At 44.4% G+C, this 20,152-nt stretch overlaps 1 protein-coding gene across 5 annotated transcripts in view; it reads left to right on the forward strand.

The window, feature by feature from the left end:
* The window catches only part of PLCG2 (phospholipase C gamma 2), a 118,228-nt gene that overhangs the window by 8,288 nt on the left and 89,788 nt on the right, over positions 1 to 20,152 (forward strand). For 2 of the 5 annotated variants that reach the window (XM_039503137.1, XM_039503136.1), the window contains exon 1: positions 17,283 to 17,457. The exons of 1 other annotated variant lie outside the window; for it this stretch is intronic. The gene's annotated coding sequence lies outside the window, so the exon portion shown is untranslated. Of the gene's footprint in view, positions 1 to 17,282; positions 17,458 to 18,199; positions 18,330 to 20,152 lie in introns of those variants that run through there. 2 more of the 5 variants (XM_039503131.1, XM_039503133.1) reach the window with 2 other exon arrangements.

The following is a 20,152-nucleotide window of genomic DNA, read 5'->3' on the forward strand; positions in this document are numbered from 1 at the left end:
GACTTATGATTAAGGCACTGGAGTGGAACTCAGAAGTATTTGGTTTAATTTCTGGCCCTGCTACAGCATGTGTGAATATGGGTAAATCGTTGAATCTCTCGGTGTCTCAGTTCCCCATCTGTAGAATGAAGCTAATAATATTTCCTTGCACCCATCACATTATTATGTATTTATTATTTATTTTATTTAGTATATATTTGTGTTACTGTAGCACCTATTTTGTCTGTCATGTCTCCTCCTATGTGGACAATGGAGCCCTGGTCTTAGCTGGGGGTTCTAGTTGCTACTGTAACACAACTAATAACAGACACAAAATTCATAGTTTCATAGCTTCAATGTTCCATTTATGGACATGTTCTTCAACTTAAAATGTGATCTCCTTTCACAGCAAGCGCCACCCTGTAGCTTTTATCTCAAAAAATTTACCCATGTACATTTTTTATCTGAGAGAAAAGGCAGATCTTTCCTGGAGCCTGAAATAAAAATATATCTTTATTAAAAAATAACCAGCCACAGATTTCCTGGCTGACCCAGTGTAAACCACCTGCTGGTGCACACACATTATTTCCTCTCTGTGAAAAAAGCAAGAATAACAATCAAGGGTGATCTGGCAACACCTGGTTTCCCACTGACTTTGTCTCCTGGGGATAGTGAGGCTGCGTTTAACAATGTGAAGTAGAGAACTTAAACGAAGATCAAAACCAGGCCCTCAATCAGCCGTTGCAGCACACAGAAGTACAATTGGCAGATGCCTCCCTCCCCCCTCCAACCACGGCCTTCTTTGATGGGTGCCCGCTACTTCGAAACAGTCTCCTCCCTAACATACATAGTCTACCCGTGGCCTCCTTTTGGAGGAGGGTGGAAACACTTTTCTTCTTCTTTCCGTATGTATTTGTTACTGGACCGGGAAAAGGAGAGGTCATTAGGATTTTTTTATGCTGGGTGTATATGCTAGTCAGTGACAGGCTTTCTTCTTGTAATCTGGATGCCATGGGGATAGAGCACTTTCAGAACTGAAACCGCGATCACCCTGGTTAACTGCATACACAGAAGTACTTTCCACAGACAATTCCATTCCCCCCACCCCCTCCATAACTCAGCCCTCCCATTCGCTTCTACCATCCATACCTTTGGCAACATCCTTCCCTTCAACCATCCTCCTCCTCCCATGTCTTCTATATATATAAATCAAAGAGTCGTTAACCCAGCAGTGCTACCCATTGCCTCCTCCATGCTGAAATCCTCATTTATGCCTCTCAGCTGAATGACTGCAACTGCCTGCTCCAGGGTCTCCATAAATTCCTCCCTGCCCCCCACGCCTAGACTATGGCATGTGCAGAACATTGCTTCCTGTCTTCTCACAGGTACAAAAAAGTGTGTTCGAATCAATGTCCCCCTCAGACAACGCCACTAATTCCCCTTGGCATAGAGCTATTTATGCAAGAGGAAATGAGGACAGTTTAGTTTAGGGAAGAGAACAAAAGGTATATAAAATAATGAAAGGTTTAGAGACCTTAAATTAGGTGCCCCTATTTTCTCATAGTACAAGGACATCCAATAACATTGAAAGACAATGCATTTATTACTCATAAAAAGTTATTTTAACACAGACGGTGGAACTCATTGCCACAAGATATCAATGAAGCCAAGAGCTCAGTAGGATTACACATGTATTTGAATGAGAACATCTACAGCTACATTAGACCGGATAAAACATTTATAAAGAAAACAAACCCTCATGCTTCAGGACATAGATTAATCTCTAACTAATGAGGGTTAGGAGGAAAATTCTCCCTGGGCAGGCAAGTCCATTACAGGGTTTCTTGCACCATCCTCTGAAGCATCTGGTACCACCTGCTGTCAGTTACAAAATAGATGGAGCCTGGCTGTAATCTACTACAGTTCCTATGTTTCCATTTATTTCAGGATCCTGGTCAAAATTGTCCTGCTTTTATTTAAAACCCTCTAAGGCCTTGTTGCTGTGTACCTCAGCTCTCACTGCTCCTGTCTCTGTTTCTCCCACTTCTCTAGCACACATCCTCTGTCACTTCACCGAATCTGGCCTGTATAACCTCCTTCTCTCTCCAGTTCCTTCCTGTATTCTGCTGCCTCACTGGCTGTACTCTTCAACTGGTTTACACCTCAGCTGAAACCGCTTTTAGTCTCCCTTGCCCACACTCTCAACTGCTGGCTAGCTGTGCTGGTATGTCTTGACTCCGTAGTTATTTTGTGACTGGATTTCTCTTGTATAGAAGATTATATGCTTTATGACCTCGTATGGTACGTCATGCTTGTAGAAATCAAATATTCAAAATAATGCACTGTTCTTACACTTGGTTTACAGAATGTCAGTGGGTTGTCCATGTCTTCTGATTTCCTTCTCAAAGGCCCCAATTCAGCAATGCACTTAAGCACATGTTAAACTTTAAGCATTGAAGTCAATGCCCATTGAAGTCAAGCATGTGCTTAAGTCAGTGGTGTGCAACCTGTGGCCCATCAGGGTAATCTGTTGGTGGGCCATGAGACAGTTTGTTTCCATTGACCGTCCCCAGGCACGGCTGCCTGCAGCTCCCAATGGCTGCGGTTTGCCGTTCCCAGCCAATGGAAGTTGAGGGAAGCGGCACTGGCCGCATAGACATGCTGTGCCTGTGGACAGTCAATATAAACTGTCTCGCGGCCCACCAGTGGATTCACCCTGACAGGCTGCGTGCTGCCTGCGGGCCGGAGGTTGCCCACCACTGGCTTAAGTGCTTTGCTGAACAAAGGCTTTACACTCGTACCCAGATAATGCTGGGAGAATAATTTAGCCCAGTGGCTTCTCTGGAGAAGTGTGCAATTAATGTAGTTTAATATACTGTATATGGTGACATAAAAGGCATGTATGTACCTTATATACCATCTCTCAAAACCTGGAAGAGGTGGAGTGAAGGTCAGCTTTTAAATAGCCTTAGATCAGTAGACTTCACACTCCAAGTTTCTCAGTCAGGTGCGTGCCTGAATTGATAAAACACGTATGAATCTGGCCCCTTTGTTCACAGCACTTCTGCTGCTGCTCCACCTGTCTTTGAAGAGCTTTTTAACTCATGAGATGAGATCTTCATTGGATAGGAGCAGCCCCTTCTCCTACTTTCTGCAATGTGAAATTGCTACCCTCAAAGTCTCCCAGCACACCCAGTGGCAAAGCCCATACCTCACACTGTGAACATTCAGTTTCTTCCACGTTCTAGACTTTTATTTTAATAATTAAAAGAGAGGACATGTCCTGGGAGGAGAAGTAAGAAAGAGGGATGGCAGGGAGAACTGAATCCATGCTTTTCCTCCACTTTGAACATATGGTTTGGGGTTTTTGTTCTCAGTGGCAGATCAAGGTAAGATTTTTGGAGCACCAGGATCCAGTCCCTGAGGTCAGAAGTGGCCTCTGAATTTGGGACCAGGGAGCCCTGGCCTCCAAGAGTCCCCCCTACAGTTGGGGTGGGAATAGACGCTCACTGTGGGTCCATCTGCCTCAGCTCTCTGCAGAATGGCTGGCAATCAGGAGGCCATGGGATGAAGTTACTGAGATGCCCGCACCATGATCAAGCATTGGGGTATGGGCAGAAAAATCTGTGTAAGGGTGAGATAGTTTGGTTGGACAACTACAGGATGGGAATGGAATTACACCTGGATTGATCTGGGACCATTAAATTTTAATTCACCCTGTGTTCCTTGACTGTATCAGCAATAATAATAATAATATAATTAATAATTGGAGATATACCAATCTCCTAGAGCTGGAAGGGACCTTGAAAGGTCATTGAGTCCAGCCCCCTGCCTTCACTAGCAGGACCAATCAAGATGTTAAAGAGAATACTTTCCCTTTGGACATAATCTAGTTATATTGTCAAATCTCAGAATGCCTCTACAGTCAGAGCACCCTTTCTGGCTTCTCTTACCAGGGCGGGTGCCTGGTGGGGTTAGAATGGGAATAAGGAAACCTCCCACATAGGCAAGGGAGCCTAATTGTTACTGGAGATGAGTGAAACTCAAAAGTCTGTAGTTCAGTTTGGTTGAGATAAGCACCCCAAATGTTCAGCTGTGCAGACAAAGCTGACTGACAGGTGTGCAATCACGAGATGGTTCTGGAGGTCTCATAAAAGGATCCTGTGCTGGGAAGTCTGATTCTTTCTGGTATGGGTCAGGGTGGGACTATCTCACCAATCGTTTTTCATGTGGTATTGGTCCTGCTGCTCCTGCCCAGAATCAAGAAGTGCCTGAAAATTTAATAGCAATTTCTTGTCTGTAAAATTTTCAAACCTCCATAAGGATTTGGGATTAGTTTGAGATTCAGAAAAAGGTTTGAGCTGATTCTTATTTCCCTGCTGGAAATCCATCTAAGCATAAACTTAGCCACACAGAGCAAGCGTTGCAAGGCATCTTGCTTTGGGCTTTCTCTGGAGAGACCAGATCCTGAGAGGTGCTGAACACCTGCAATACTCACTGAAGTCGATGGGTATTCAGGATACTCAGCAGCTCTCAGGCACTAAGCAATACTAGCTGGGCATAGAGTCTGATCCTGAAAGGTGCTGAGTGCAATCAGTGGGAGCTAAGGGTGATCAGCACCTCACAGGATCAGGCCCTCTCTATCTTTATAGCAGAACTATAGAAAAATACCATTTATTTTCCACAGATTTTTTTTAAATTCCATTTTTAAATTTTCTTGGTTTTGTGTTTTCATTTTAAAAAAAACTCCAAACAAAAATAACCCCAAACCCAATTTTTTTGTGTTTTGGGTTTTAAAAAAAACCTTTTTCAGAGTAAATGTCCGGTGGTTGATTTGAGGGGGGAATAAAAGGTTTTAACCTGGAAAATTCTATTGAAAATGAAAGCATTCCACTAAAATTTTTGTTTTTGATGAAAAGCCATTCTTCAGTTGAAATTTCTTATCGATGACAAATTTTACCCAGCTCTACTTTGCAGTTACAGTTGTAGCGGAATGTGGTGCTTTTTCTATCCTTGTATGGAAATGTCAGAGACCCCTTACAAGCCATATAAGGCGTGTCCAGATAGTACAGTGATGGGTACTTTACATATATTGGGATAACAATGAGCATTGCTAATGCTCACAAATTTATCCTGAATCTTGTGATATTTGGTGTTTTTCTTAAAGCCCCAACTGCTGGAATCAACAGAATCCATGAGAATCTGAATTTTCAAAAAGTATGTTTCTAGTCCTCTGGGGTGCAGAGAAAAGCTTGGAAATGGGAAGCAAAGAAACCAGGAGGTAAAGACACAGAACCCCAAATATATTTTTTAAATCTCATGATTTTTAAGCCAATCTCATGGTTTTTTGGGGCCTGACTCATGATTTTTGAATGCATGGAGTTGGCATCACTGTAAAGGAAAGAACCATGGTCCAATCCTTAATGATGCTACGAGAGGGATTATTGCTACCTGGAAGTGTCATGCTTCAGGACTGATGGTGCATTCTCTTTCTTATCACTTCCTCTTTTCCTCTCTGAACATCAGCTGTTACAAATTCCATTTTTGGTAAAGGAGTTTTAAGCATGTGAAGAGTCGCCAAAAGTGAAAGTGTTTGAATGTTTTATTTATACTCCCCTCAAGGCAAAGGCACTGGTCGATTCAGATCTTGATTTGAGATCCTATGTGCATAAGAGGCTTTAACATCTGCTTCTACCTCGCTGGAAATGGAGAGTATAAGAGACTGTCTGTCTACCTAAATGTCTACAGTATCTCCTCAGTATGTCACTTAGGGCGTGGCTACACTTTTGAGTTTCAGCGCAACAAAAGAGCCCTGGGCACGCTAGCTCACTCCCCCTTCACACTGGCAGTGCATGTACTGCACTCTGACTCCGCGGCTACAGCGCTGCTGGTACTCCACCTCGGCGAGAGGAATAACGTTTGTTGCATCTTGGCTACAATACCCGGGTGTCAGTGTGAACGAGGTGTTGTGTTACTGTGCTCTGATCGGCCTCCAGAAAGATCCCATAATCCCCTTAAGTCACGTGGCCACTCTTGTTATTGTTTTGAACTACTGTAGGAATGCAGAAATGCCCTTTCAAAGCTCCGTTTCTGACAGGCGGCATGCAAGCTGTTACTATGGAATACTGTGTGAGAGAGAGAGGCGTGGGGGAGGGGAAGGTCTGCTGCTGACTGAACTTACAAGACAGCATGCTGACATGCTCTCAGCCCCCCCAAAACCCACTCCCTCTCCCCCACATACACACAACACACACCCTGTCACACTCCACCCCATCCCTCCTATTTTAAAAGCATGTTGCAGTCATTTGCATGCTGGGATAGCTGCCCATAATGCACCAGTCCCAATGCTGCTGCAAGTGCCGCAGATGTGGCCACACCAGTGCTCTTGAAGCGGTCAGTGTGGACAGATTGCAGCGCTTTCCCTACTGTACTCTACGAAGGCTGGTTTAACTCAAAGTGCACTACATCTGCAAGTGTAGCCATGCCCTTATTATTTTGCACAGGATTAAAAGAAAACTCAATGTAGCTGTCTTTGTGACTCAGTAGAGCAGTAATTCCTTCCAGGACTGGGGTTAAGTGGCTCATCATGGGTGGCTGAAGGTTCTGTTACATAAGATAGTTGGGTTTTGACTGCCTCCCGCATGCACTGTTCTTCTTCTGTCCTTTTTAACAACAGGATGTTCAAAAGATAAGGCCCGGATTGAGGGTGCCTTTGTGTATCATGAGGTAAATACAGTGATTGTCATAGGAAGGCATCAATATTCTTGAAAAGATCTTACAATCCGCACAGTGGTTTTAATAAAGGGAAACTCAAGGTGAACTTCAAAGGTTTGATTTTTTTTTAATTGTGGTTATAATTCAGAAAAAAATTGGTGTAGGTCTGACCTTTGCATCAATGAATGTGGCAGGGGAATGCAAGGTATTTTCCCTCCCATGACTGTGCAGCCTGTAGAAGGGCCAGAGACAATCACAGTCACTGTGCTCCAGGACACGCACAGACTGCAAACTCTGTGTGCCCCCATGGGTGCAAATTGCCCTTGGAGAGGACAGAACAGGGCTATGAATGCACTATGACCCCCTGAAGATAGCCCCCCATAGAGGAGAGCATACTACACCAAACAAAAGCATAGAGTAGGTCATGTACATCACCAGTGTTGGATAGCCAAGAATATCCCTCTGCTAGTGACGCACAATCCTTCCTGAGATCCCACCATGGCAGGTTAGCTCCACTCTGCCCTCAGACCAGCCTAAATGCCACAATCTGGCCCTCTCTGTATTACCTTGCTCACTTCCATTTGTCCCCACATTCCTCTTTGCATTAAGTTCTCCTTTCCAGCACACACCTCTGGCGGCTCAAAGGGATGATGAGTGAGAGCAAGAGGCTAAAGATGGTAATGGAGCGATTTCTACTCCTGTATTTGCTTACCACACTGCTCTTGCCAATGGGTAAGTAATGAAGGAATCCAGGGGTTGCTGAACAGTGGATCTAGGCTCCACTTCTTTACTTGAAAGTACTGTCAGGTGCTGGGTTTATCAGAGCTGGCAATCTGCCACCACTTTTGTTCCTACAAAAGGTTTTTGCTTTATTGGCTTAAAAAAGAAAAGAAAAATATACATTGTCCTTTACAAGCTCTTTTCTGCTTTAGTCTCATTGGTGTATGAGAAAAATCTTGGGTACAGTTTTTTTCATGTGATCTCGGATAAGCTCCATTTGGAACTTCTGCTGCTTTGTCTAGGGAGTGTGGAAGAAAGGAGGGGAATCACATCAGTTCTTCAAAAAACATCCAGACCTTCCCCCTTTTGATGTCATCTGCTGTTTTCAAACAGGTTTAGAGCTGTATGAGCCTAACTTGATAGACATCTCTTCTGCAGTCTTTTCATTCTTCTCTTGTTCCTCTGAGGCCTGATTGTTACTAGATTTTTGCTTAAAATTTCCCACTGCTGACACTACCAGTAGAAGCACAATTGTAGACAGGGATCTGGTAGCTGCTGGTGTTTTAGCCACTGTATTGTCTAGCTCTGCTCTAAGTTAAGGTTGGATGACACAGTGGTTAATATTCTAGCAGCCAGTCTATAATAGTTCTCCCACCATTGCCCGTATTACTCTTTGGCGCATCAGACACAGGTGCTGACTTCTATTTTTCCCAGTGGGTGCTCTACTCCCATTCTGCCCTGATGCACCACCCGCACTCTGTGCCTTCCCCTGAGGCCCTCTTCCTGCCCCTGCTCCACCCCTTCCCCGAGGACCTCCTGCCTGTCTGCCGCTCCCTCCTCTCTACCTCCCCTCCCCTGAGTATGTCCTGCCCACTGAACAGCTGATCGGCAGCCAGCCCCAGGCTGGAACACTGTGGCTGGTGGGTGCTGAGCACCCTTTATTTTTTTCCCTGGGTGCTTGAGCTCCTGCCAAGGTGGCACCTGTGTCTACAGATGAAAAATGCTATGTGTGAACATGAGAGAGACAAGGTAATATCTTTTATTGGACTGACTTCTGCTGGTGAGAGAGACAAGCTTCCGAGCTTACACAGAGCTCTTCTTCAGCGGGAAAGGTACTCCGAGTGTCACAGCGAAATACAAGGTGTAACAGATTTAGTATAAATAGCTAACACATATTTCAAAGGACCATACAAGGTGAAAGGGCCCATTAACAGCCCTCCAGTTATAGGAGGGAAAGGAAGGGGGGAAAAGGCAGCTGGGCTGGGGGTTGTTAGTGGGTTATAGATTGTTGTAATAGACTATAAACTCAGTGTCTCTATTCAGTTCATGATTTTTAGTGTCTAGCAGTTTTGAATTTAAGCTCCAGTGCTTGTCTTTTGAAAGTGTTGTGCAGGTTTACTTTGAGGACAAGGACTGATAGGTCCGATATAGAGTGATCACTTTGTGAAAAGTTTCAGAATGGTAGTAATGCCCCTCTGCCATGTACATTGGCCAAACCGGACAGTCTCTACGCAAAAGAATAAATGGACACAAATCAGACATCAAGAATTTTATAACATTCAAAAAACAGTCGAACATTCAAAAACATTCAACCTCCCTGGTCGCTCAATTGCAGACCTAAAAGTCGCAATTCTTCAACAAAAAAACTTCAAAAACAGACTCCAACGAGAAACTGCAGAACTGGAATTAATTTGTAAACTGGATACCATTAAATTAGGCTTGAATAAAGACTGGGAGTGGATGGGTCATTGCACAAAGTAAAAACTATTTCCCCATGCTAATTTTCCCCTTACTGTTACTCACACCTTCTTGTCAACTGTTTGAAATGGGCCATCCTGATTATCACTACAAAAGTTTTTTTCTCCTGCTGATAATAGCCCACCTTAATTGATTAGTCTCATTATAGGTGGTACGACAACACCCATTTTTTTCATGTTCTCTGTGTGTGTATATATACATCTTCCTACTGTATTTTCCACTCCATGCATCGATTAAGTGGGTTTTAGCCCATGAAAGCTTATGCCCAAATAAATTTGTTAGTCTCTAAGGTGCCACAAGTACTCCTGTTCTTTTTGTGAAAAGTGTTCACCCACAGGTGACAGGATGTTTTTATCTTTTATCATTTTCCTGTTTGAGTTCATTTGAGAGCGTAGTGATGATCTGGTCTCATCCACATCGTTGTTATTAGGGCACTTAGTGCACTTCATGAGGTATTACATGTTGTGATAGGATGTGTAGGTTCCATGGATCTTGATGGGTATGCTGTGGGGGATGATGATCATTGTAGCAGTGGTGATATGTCTGCAGGTTTTGCATCTGTTGTTCAGGCTGGGTCTGGTGTCACTTTGAGTTCCTGTCTCCTGGTCTGTGGGGAGCTTCCTTCTGATGATCAGCTTGGAGAGGTTGGGGGGTTGTTTGAAGGCCAGAAGAGTGGATTCAGAAAAGATTTCTTTCAGGATGAGGCATCCATATGAAAGACAGCCATTCCCCAAACATTCATGTGAACAAAAAAAGCCAATTTCATAAAGGTTTGCAAATTGTAACAGGGTGAGAAGATGGTGGGTATAAAAACAGCAGGTTAGTATTTTGGGATTCAAACAAATGTCCCAGCCAGTTATTAAAAAAGCACCACACCCATTCTCTCCCATATTAACTTCTCCATTACTACACTTGAATAATATACTTTAAATCAGTATTTACTTTTAAATATTATGATTAGGCTACAAAGATTTATGAAGATTAAAATGTAAATCTGTAAGAACTGAGTCAAGTAATTACTAGAGCACTTTAAAAGAAAACCACGTTCAAGGGAATCTGAATTCAGAACTGTACAGAAGTTGTGGTGAGATGGCGCTGTAATTATCCAAGGTATGAGAATGTGGACATGTCTGCAGCTGTACAATATGCTTGAAGTCCAGATATAATCTACCAGAGCATTTAGATATACAGTCTAGATTATTAAGCCCTGTAATAAGCACAGAGCCATGCACATTTGTGATACTATCCATGAGGTTTGTGTGGGACAGGGAAATTTACATCTAAAAAGGATGTTCTATGACTGCAGAGATGTTAACTTTAATGGGCGACTTCACCCTGAATGGTCTCTTGGAATATATGTTAACTACTTATGCTAAACCGGCTTTTCTGAAATGCAGCTGCCAGGGGCTTTTCTTGCAGCCACAACCTCCTGGGATGCACCACCTTGGTGTTGGTTGCTGGGGTCCTTAGCAGTGGTTGAGCCCTGCTCCTTTCTGGAGACACCTGGGGCACAATGCTGGAGAAGCAGGCAGCTGGTGAGTTCCCCATCTTCCCAAGGGTGGTGGGGCTCAGGCTTTAGGTTTCAGCCCTGGAGTGGTGGGAGGCAGGCTGTGGCTCCGGGGCTTCAGGCTCCCCCCTCAGGCTCCGGCCGCACAGCTTCAGGCTCCATCCCCAGGCCCTGTCCCCTAGCTGTGGCGCTTCAGGTTCCGGACCCCTGCTGTCTTTCCCCATCCAGCCACCACCTATCCACCCCCATTATCCCTGGCCCCGGCTGCCTCCCCCAACCCCGCCCATCAAGGCCTTTAATTTGTCCTCAGGCTTGTCCCCAGGGCTGAGTAAGTCTGCTGTGAAAAGTGATACTAGTATGTTTGTTAATATCACTTTTCACAACAGACTTACTAGTTAGCAATAAATAAATTACAATCATTTGGACATGTATATGTGCATATTTATTTGTTTTTCCTAAAGCTAATTAAATATTTTAGGAAAAAGTGTGAGAGCAGCCACCAGCAAGAGTTGGTGGCCACACTTTGAGGCCACCAAATAATTTGTCCTGAGAACTCCTGAAACTATCTGGTCCACCTTGTATTTAGCTGTGACACTGGAAGTACCTTTCCCAGACCTGAAGAAGATCTCAGTGTAACTCGAAAGTTTGTATCTTTCATCAACAGAAGTTGGTCAAATAAAATATATTACGTCACCCACCTTGTCTCTCTCTTATCCTGGTACCAACAATTCTACAAACATCCAAAAAGGATGTCATTTTCAGTTAAGAGGTACAGGAATAAGGACAGGCAGAACCCTAGAGAAGGAAATCAGGTTAGTCTGGCATGATCTACCTTTGGTAATGTTGCATTAATCTCCTTTTCCATTTACCTCTATGAATTTAATTATTCTTTCCATCACAATTTGTTCTAAAACTTTGTATAGTACAGAGGTCAGACTAACAGATCTGTAATAGCTTAGATCATTTTTTTCCTTCCTGAAATATAGGTACAATGTTAGCTATTCTCCAGTCATATGCTACTACCTTTGAATAGATAGACATATTAAAAATTCTTGCTACAGGACTAGTAATCTCATGTGCCTGTTCTTTAAATATTCTGGGATGGAAATTATCTGCCCCCCCAGATTTGAGTGCATTAAGATCTTTGCATTTCCCTGCATATCAGATGTGATAATTTCCATATCTATACACTCATTTCCATCAGCCGTCCTGCCTTCATGGTCATGTTTCATATTATCATCCTCATTGAAAACTGAGGCTAAGTATTCATTTAGTTTTTGGGCAATATCTACGTTTTTTACTCTCCCTCTCATCCACAGTGCATAGCAGCCTAACCTAATCCTTCCTTATTCTCTTTTTATTTATATAACTTATTATTTATTTTAATTTCCTTGGCAAGAGCTAATTCAGCTTGACTTGTAGCAATTCTCACTTCATTCCCACATTTTCTAACCTCCAAGCTTTCTTTGCTGATCAAAACCTTTCCCAGTTCCCTATAGCTCTTTGCTTATTTCTAATAACCTTTTTGAGATGGTTATTCATCCGATTGGGTCTGCACTGCAGCCTTTCCCTACAAAGTGCTTGACATGCAAATTGCAGATAGTTTTTGTACACTTGATTTAAAGAAATTCCAAGCCTAAACTGCCTGACTCCTGCCTAACTCATTCTCACAAGAAACAACTTGGTGCCTAAGTCACCTGACTCCTGTAAACCAGGGCCGGCTCCAGGTTTTTTGCCACCCCAAGCAAAAAAAAAAAAAAAAGTCAGAGTGCTGAAGCAAAAAATAATAAAAAAAACCAATGGAGTGATGTCCACAAAGGACCGGAGTGCCACCCCTTGAAAAGTGCAGCCCCAAGCACATGCTTGGAAGGCTGGTGCCTAGAGCCAGCCCTGCTGTAAACAGAGGTGGGAGGGGGAATGTTCCTGGCTATGGATTGCAAAAAGAGAGAGATGTCTATCTCCATGAGAGGAGCAAGACTTAGAACACACCACTCTCATTGGCATCTTCCTGGCTAGCTTAGGTGGCTCCCTGCCTACTATGCTGGCTTTTGTGAATTCCAGTCCAAGGTACCTATCTCCCTCAATTCAAATAGTTCTGAGGCACTTAACTTGGGATCTGTGGATCACGGAAGGATACATCTACACTACAAAAGGAGGGAGGGTTTGAACATTGGCCTGCTAAACCCAGGATTGTGAGTTCAATCCTTGAGGGGCCACTTAGGGATCAGGGCAAAAAATTGGTCCTGTAGTGAAGGCAGGGGACTGGACTCGATGACCTTTCAAGGTCCCTTCCAGTTCTAGGCGATTGGTATAAAAATAAAGCCACAGCAGCAAATCTTAAAGCCCAGGTCTACAGAATCAGGCTCATGGATCTCAGAACTTGAGCTACAGATATTTTTACTGCCGTAGCATGAGTCAAAGTCTGTAGACCCCCCGCCCCCAAGCTCTGAGACTCACTGATGAGGCTTTTTTGTTTGTTTTCACAGTGTAGATTAACCCTCAAAGTCCCTTTGTGGATGTGGGCCTCTTTCTTTACTCACAAATATCTCCACAAATGTAAAGGGCAAAATCCTAGAGTTTGCAAAAAGTAAATATTACATGGGGAAAAAACACTCACCAAACCTATGGCTGAGATCTTAATTACATCCAACAAAGCTTGGGAATGTAGTGGTATGCAGCTATGGTTTGATCCTCTTACATATAGTTAATATATTCTGTGACTATTTAACTTTTCTCCTTTAAGACAAAGTATAGGTGCAGTATAGTGGAGGTGCTATCACAAGATAATCTGCAACATGTTGGTGATCCAGTAGGTATTAGTCTTTCTTCTGAGTCAATAGTGAACCACTGCCTTAGCATAGAATTAGGCAAAACCTTGTATACTCTGCCATAAGTTGTACCCAACTTCTACAAGAAGGTCTCAGGAGTCGGTTGCACTGTTGAGCAACTGACTAAAAAATTAATGGCAGCTTCTTTTAAAATTAAAAATAGAGGGGTTTAAATGATTAAGAACTGAAAATAAATAATACCCTTGGCACAGTCCCAGTGTTATTGATACTAAATTCAATACTCCCCCACATTTTCAGTTTTCTATATCCTGCAGAGTTTTGTGTGGACAATTCATAACTGCATCATAGATGTTGTCAAGGGAAAAGTTTTGGTAGCTGAAAAGGTGTGGGAAGCAGTTAGCAGAATGCTTCTGCTAAAATCATCATCAGTGAGATAGTTAACAATGTTGAAAGTTTAATAGTCATCTTTAGTTTCACAGTTAACACCCATGGCCTACACCTCTGAGAGCTATTGTTTCAGGCTAGCGATAGACTGTCGTACGCAACAATGTATAGGTTTATGCTCAGCTCAGTTTTGGAAGGTTTCTTTTGTAACCATGAGGGCTAGAAATATTTTTAAATGAAAACGTAGACCCTGAAGCACAATTCTGCATCAAAGGAATGGCAATGGGTAGATGCTTTAGCAAATTCTGCAGCCATAGGACATGCAGGCTCTGGACTTTGGAGGTGATATCTTTTGAATGTAATGTCCAATTCTGGCCCTGAGTACTTGTGGTCATTAGAAATTTCAAAGGGATAAAGATATTAGCTGGTTTGTTCAGGAAGAGTTTTCTCTACTTTTCTTGGTTTACACACCCAGTTGTTTATTTGAGAAATATATATGAATGTGTGACAAACTAGTACCAGTAAGCTACTGATTCTATTTCTTGGCCCCAGTCTTATGAGACTGATCTTTCCTTTAAAAAAAAATCCACTTATTTGCCATTTGTACTGACTTTTCAGAGTGGATTGATTTAAATCAGCAATTGAAATCATGATTTAAATCACCAAGTGGAAAGCCTCAATTTAAATAATCAATTTTAGTTAACTTTTGCATTTGTACTTGTTATTTTCTAAGGAAATGTGCATTCTCATTAGTTGATATGACCATTAAAATATGTTAATTTTATAACTAAATTTTATAACTGCTCATTGCCTACACCGGGGTGGGCAAACTTTTGGCCCAAGGGCCACATCAAGGTTGCGAAACTGTATGGAGGGCTGGATAGGGAAGGCTGTGCCTCCCCAAACAGCCTGGCCCCCGCCCCCTGACTGCCCCCCTCAGATCTCCCGACCCATCCAACCCCCCCGCTCCCTGTCCCCAGGGCCAGTGCAAGGATGTTTCATGCCCTAGGTGAAACTTCCACTTTGCGCCCTCCCTGCCCTGAGGCACCCCCACGGCAGCTCCCGCCTCCCCCTGAGGCACCCCTGCGGCAGATCCCCACCCTAAGGCACCCCCCCCTCCCCAGCTCACCCCTGCTCCGCGCATGAGCACGAGCACCCCGAGCACACCGTGGCTGCTTCACTTCTCCTGCCTCCCAGGCTTGCAGTGCCTAAGCTGAAGCAGCTCATCCCTGCCCCCCCCCTTCCCGAGCACGCCGTGGCTGCTTCACTTCTCCCGCCTCCCAGGCTTGCGGCTAAATGCCGGTGGCGACCGGGGCGGCCGAAGATCTGGCCGCCGTGGTTGCTGCCGAAGAAAATGGCACCTCCCCCAAATCCTAGTGGTCGCCTAAATGGTTGCACCGGCCCTGCCTGTCCCCTGACTGCCCCGACCCTATCCACACCCCCACTCCCAGACAGGCCCTCCAGAAGCAGCGGGCCAGAGTGCTGGCGACATGGTGAGCTGAGGCTGGTGGGGAGGGGGCACAGTGTGCGAGGGACCGGGGGCTAGCCTTCCCAGCCGAGAGCTCAAGAGCCGGGCAGGACGGTCCTTTGGGCTGGATTTGGCCTGCGGGCCGTAGTTTGCCCACTTCTGGCCTACATTGTAGATTTTGCTATGTAGGAGGGTACATTGTAACTACATTTATTTAAGTAATTATATAGATTAATATTTTCAGATTCTTATTAATTGTACATTTTTAGTATGTTAGAAAATGGTGAATGATGTATTGTTTATTTACTAGATAATTAACTTTTTGCTCATGTTTTGTGTGCCATATTAGGATGGTAACTGGAATTTAAACAAACACACAAAACAGCATATTAAATGTATTTTTATTAAACAAACTTTAAATGTTTTGGATACATAAACTTCTCATCAAAACATTTTGCATTTATAACTAAATTATAATAAGTTTAGGGCTAACATATTTTGCATTAAATTCAGATTTCATTTTAAACATTTATTTTTTAAAAAGTTATAATTAAATAAAATCAAATAAAAATCAATGTAAGTAAAAAAAATTTTTAAAAAAATTCACTGATTTTTATCCACCCTGTTTTTCTGCTAACCCATTAATCTATGCATTGAAAGGAACTGATATAGTGTGATAATTACAAAATGAGCCACTCATGAATTATGACTTTCATTAGTTTACCTGGAATATTCTGGTGAGCAAACTGCAATTTACAATGTGCTATTACATTGTTGCTCATTTTATTGTGTAACATATCTATTTAAGAAAGAATGAGTAATCCACTAATAAATAGCAATTACTCTAGTTTAATTCAATAGATCTGTGTCAAACTTGGACCACAGGTGATTTCAAATCTTATGTTGCTCCTATTACTTCCTGTTTCTTGTAGTTTTGGTACCATGTCAATATCCATGCTTGGCTAGACTAGCATGTCTTGGGCTCTGCCAGCATGTCTGATCCCATGGTGTGTGGCACTGTGACATAATGCCCTAGCTGTAGGCTTCTGTTATCTGCAGCAATTTTGTCTCTAAAGGCAATATTTTTATACGCTTTTTTCCATTGGTCATCCATCCATCCATCTAGGACAGGTGCTGAGGACCAATGTTGTTCCTAGGAAAAACGTGGTAGCTGCAGTCTTTCCACAATCCCTTTCAAACCAGAGATCAAAGAGCTGTTAGAGCAGGTCAGGCAGCGTCCCTTGCCACAGATTCCTTCTTCCTCAAGCAGTAGCTACCCCTGACTCCAAGAAATGGAAAAGAATGTGCCCAACCGCTGCCCTCACCTAGCAGCAGACCAAGGGATGAGGATTTCCCTCTGTGCTAATGGCAGAGCCCCACGTGAACTAGGGCCTCCTGCATCAGTATTGCAGCGACCCCTTCTCAGCATATTTAGTCTTATCCCTGAAGCCCCAGCCTCTGGAGTCCCCCAGGAGAGGTGTGAATCTCAGCTTTTACTCCAACACAATGACCGTTCTCGCACCCTCACCCCAGCGCCCTGGCAGGCGGCAAAGGACAGGGAGCTTCGTATTAACCCCCCTCCCCGCCCCCGGATTTCCAAACCCTGGTTTTTAGAGGCCCGAAGAGGGACATGAACTCCTGGCATTGGTCAGGCTGAAGCCTCTACCTCAAGGTACCCCCCCCCCCCAGTCCGTGGCGAGCCGGCTCCCACCCACTCAGATCCCGGCCAGGCCGCGCCACCGCGGGGGTCCCGTCCAGCCTCCCCCGGCCCCGTGGGGAGCCGGCCCTCACTGCGGGGTCCCGTCCAGCCTCCCTCGCCCCTGAGGGGGGCCGGCCCCACCGCGGGGGTCCCGCCCCGAGGGCCGTGGGCGGGGGGAGGGGAGAAGGCGCCTGTCCCGCCTCAGCCTCCCCCGGGGCCGAGGCTCCTCTCCCCGCACCGCCAGTAGGTGGCCGGGGCAGGTCACATGACCCCCCCCAGTTGCTACCACAGAAGCAGAAGCGGCGAGTCCCAGCCACCGACCGGCCTGGCAGCGCCAGCGGAGGAGGCACCGGCACCGGCACCGGCACCCTTGGCTCCGCCGCCGCCAGCGTAGGGCACCGGCCGGGAGGCTCGCGGGGCTGCAGCTCCCCGCGCCCAGGTGAGGCAGGAGGCGGGCGAGTGAGCCCCGGCCCGTCGCCGCCGGGGCTGGGGGCGAGGGGCCGGAGGAGGGCGCGCTCCCTGCGGCCGTTGGCCCAGCGCCCCCCGGGGGTTGGCCCAGCGCCCGGGCGGCCCCTGTCCCCCGGCCGGGGGCTCTCGCCGGGGCTGGGCTCTGCAGCGGCCGGGGCTGGGGCCGGGGCCGGTCTGCAAAAAGAAGGAAGGAAACGCTGCAGCGCTGGGAGCCTTTGACAGCTGCAGGCGCGGCCCGAGCGTGGCGGGGCGGGTGCAGCCGGAGCTCCCTGCGCTCGGGGTCAGGGAGGGCAGCGGACAAGCCGGGGAGCGGGAGCAAAGGTCTGGGCGTGCGGGCTTGGCCTTGCAGGGTGGTTAGTGGGGCTGCAGCGGGGCGTTTGTATAGAAAGGCCCTTTGGGGCTGCTTCTCCCTTCCCCTCTGGCCGGCCTGAAGCTGTCAGCCGTGCCGAGTTGTGCTAGGCGCTGTACAAACCCAGCTAGAGGCGCTCCCTGCCCAAGGAGCGCTTGCGATCTAAATAGCTAAGACAAAGAATGGAGGTATTACTAATTCCTTTTACCAAGGGGGAATGGAGGTATTACTAACTCCTTTTACAAAGGGGGATTTAGGGCAAACACATAGTGAGTGACCTGCCTGAGGTCAAAGATCTCCAGATGCTGCTGCCACACTGTCCTTCCTGTCCCACTTAGGATGCCTGGAGAGCACCTGGCATATCATGGGCACAACTACAAGAAATAATTATCATAATAAATGCTGCAGCATTGCAGTACCCTACACCTGTTATAATTTGCATTTAGTGCAGTTCTTTCTCTTCCCCCTGCTTCTCAGCAAAGATCTGTTAGCAGGTAGGTGTGGAGAGCTCTTGATATACAAAGAAGTTGTCTTAACAAATTATGATGCACTATAACAAAGCATAACTCAATACCGTTGTCTGAATAAATAAAGGTAGTATATCTTATGTTTGCATTCTAGTTGTTCTTAGTTATTTGCAATGTTTTTCTAGTCTTTAGTGCAAATTAGTGAGGTTATACAGTACATTCAGCGTTCCCAGTCCTGCAATGTGATGTGTGCAAGACCCCCCCGCCCATCAACTCAGTCGTCTGCCCACATCACACTGTGGGAGTAGGAAGGGATAATCTAGTGGATTGGGGACTAGACTTGTGTTTAGAACTGTTACTGTGTTCAGTTCCCAGGTCAGTCACAGACTTCTTTTGCACTGATCATTTATTTTCCCGTCTGCTCCAGTTCACTATCTGTAAAAGATGGATAACATTTCTGTTCCTCACAGAGATATTGTAAGGCTAAAGTCCACTGACTGTGGCATGCTCAGATACTCTGATAATAAATAAATACTTCGATGAATAGATAAAAAAAATTTCTGATAGGTCAAATAGTATATGGATACTGGTCAGTGCATGATTGTTACAAACATCACACATGTTGTGCTTTGCCCAGTCTAATCTCATGTGCTTTCATCACTTCCTTTAGGGGTCTAATAAATTTAATAGTTGAGAAACTCATTGTGATGTTACTTTAAATGAACTTTATTACATTTAAAGTACTTTAAAGTAAATGTGTAGGTCACTCTGAAAGATGAATGATATGGAGTAAAAGTAATGGAAAGTTTTATTCTGTAGGGAGCAATCCTTCATTGGTCAAGTTAAGGTTTTTAGTCCATCCAACAGATCTTTTTCATGTCTGGAAGTAGATATAATTAAATTTAGGATGATTTCAGAATACAGTACAAACCTGACCACTGATATGTATCTTGAGATGTAGAATAAATGATAAAATAACCAATGAAGATGCTTACATCTTTAGGAGGGAAAAGATAATCTTTTATAATTCTCAGAAAATGTAGGAGCAGAAATTTATTAAAACCAATGTACCACATACATTGAAAAGTGTACAAAAGGCCATTCTTACTGTGTTGAGTCTGCCCCAAAGCATTCCTCAAATGAAATAAATTTAATTTTTTAATTTGTCAAGTTTTGCTTTACAGCTACTGTTTGTCCCTATAAAAGACATTACTGATCTGTTTTGTTAGATTATCAAGAAAATGAGATTAATTTAGTAGTCAGGCACTTGACTGTGTATAATTCAGTGGAGCATTACAAAAATTAACTTCTAAAAATTATTTTTTAAAGACTCAGTGCTACAGATCTGAATTATGGCCTGATTGATGTTAATGCAATTCTTAATTTTGAGTGGTGTGATGGGGGAGGAAGGAAGGAGAGAGCAAGAACAGTATTGCATGTTTAAAAGTCAGATCAAGGATTTCCTTTGATTTTTTTCCCCCCTCATGCATTGCCATTATCTCTTGTTATTGGAAGGCATTGTAACAGAAGGGATTATGGGTAGATCACTAGATATGAATCCATTATAATTTCATGAATGAATTATGTGATTAGTCCTATAGAGACAAAAGGGTCAATTGCACTTTCAGCTAAATCCTACCCACACAATGTTCTGATAGGTAATCTGTAATCGTTCCCTGGGGATTGGTATATATAACTCCCATTACAGTTAATAGAAGAATTTAATATGAATAAATGGATACAGAACACCACAAACCTCTGTAGTGCTTTGCAAAACATGGTCTAAGGCATGGTACCTGCTCTAGAGAATCTAATGTAAAATGGGATAACAGGGCAGGTAAGAGATCATT

The sequence above is a fragment of the Mauremys reevesii genome, linkage group 16, assembly GCF_016161935.1.
Source record: "Mauremys reevesii isolate NIE-2019 linkage group 16, ASM1616193v1, whole genome shotgun sequence".
NCBI lineage: Eukaryota > Metazoa > Chordata > Testudines > Geoemydidae > Mauremys > Mauremys reevesii.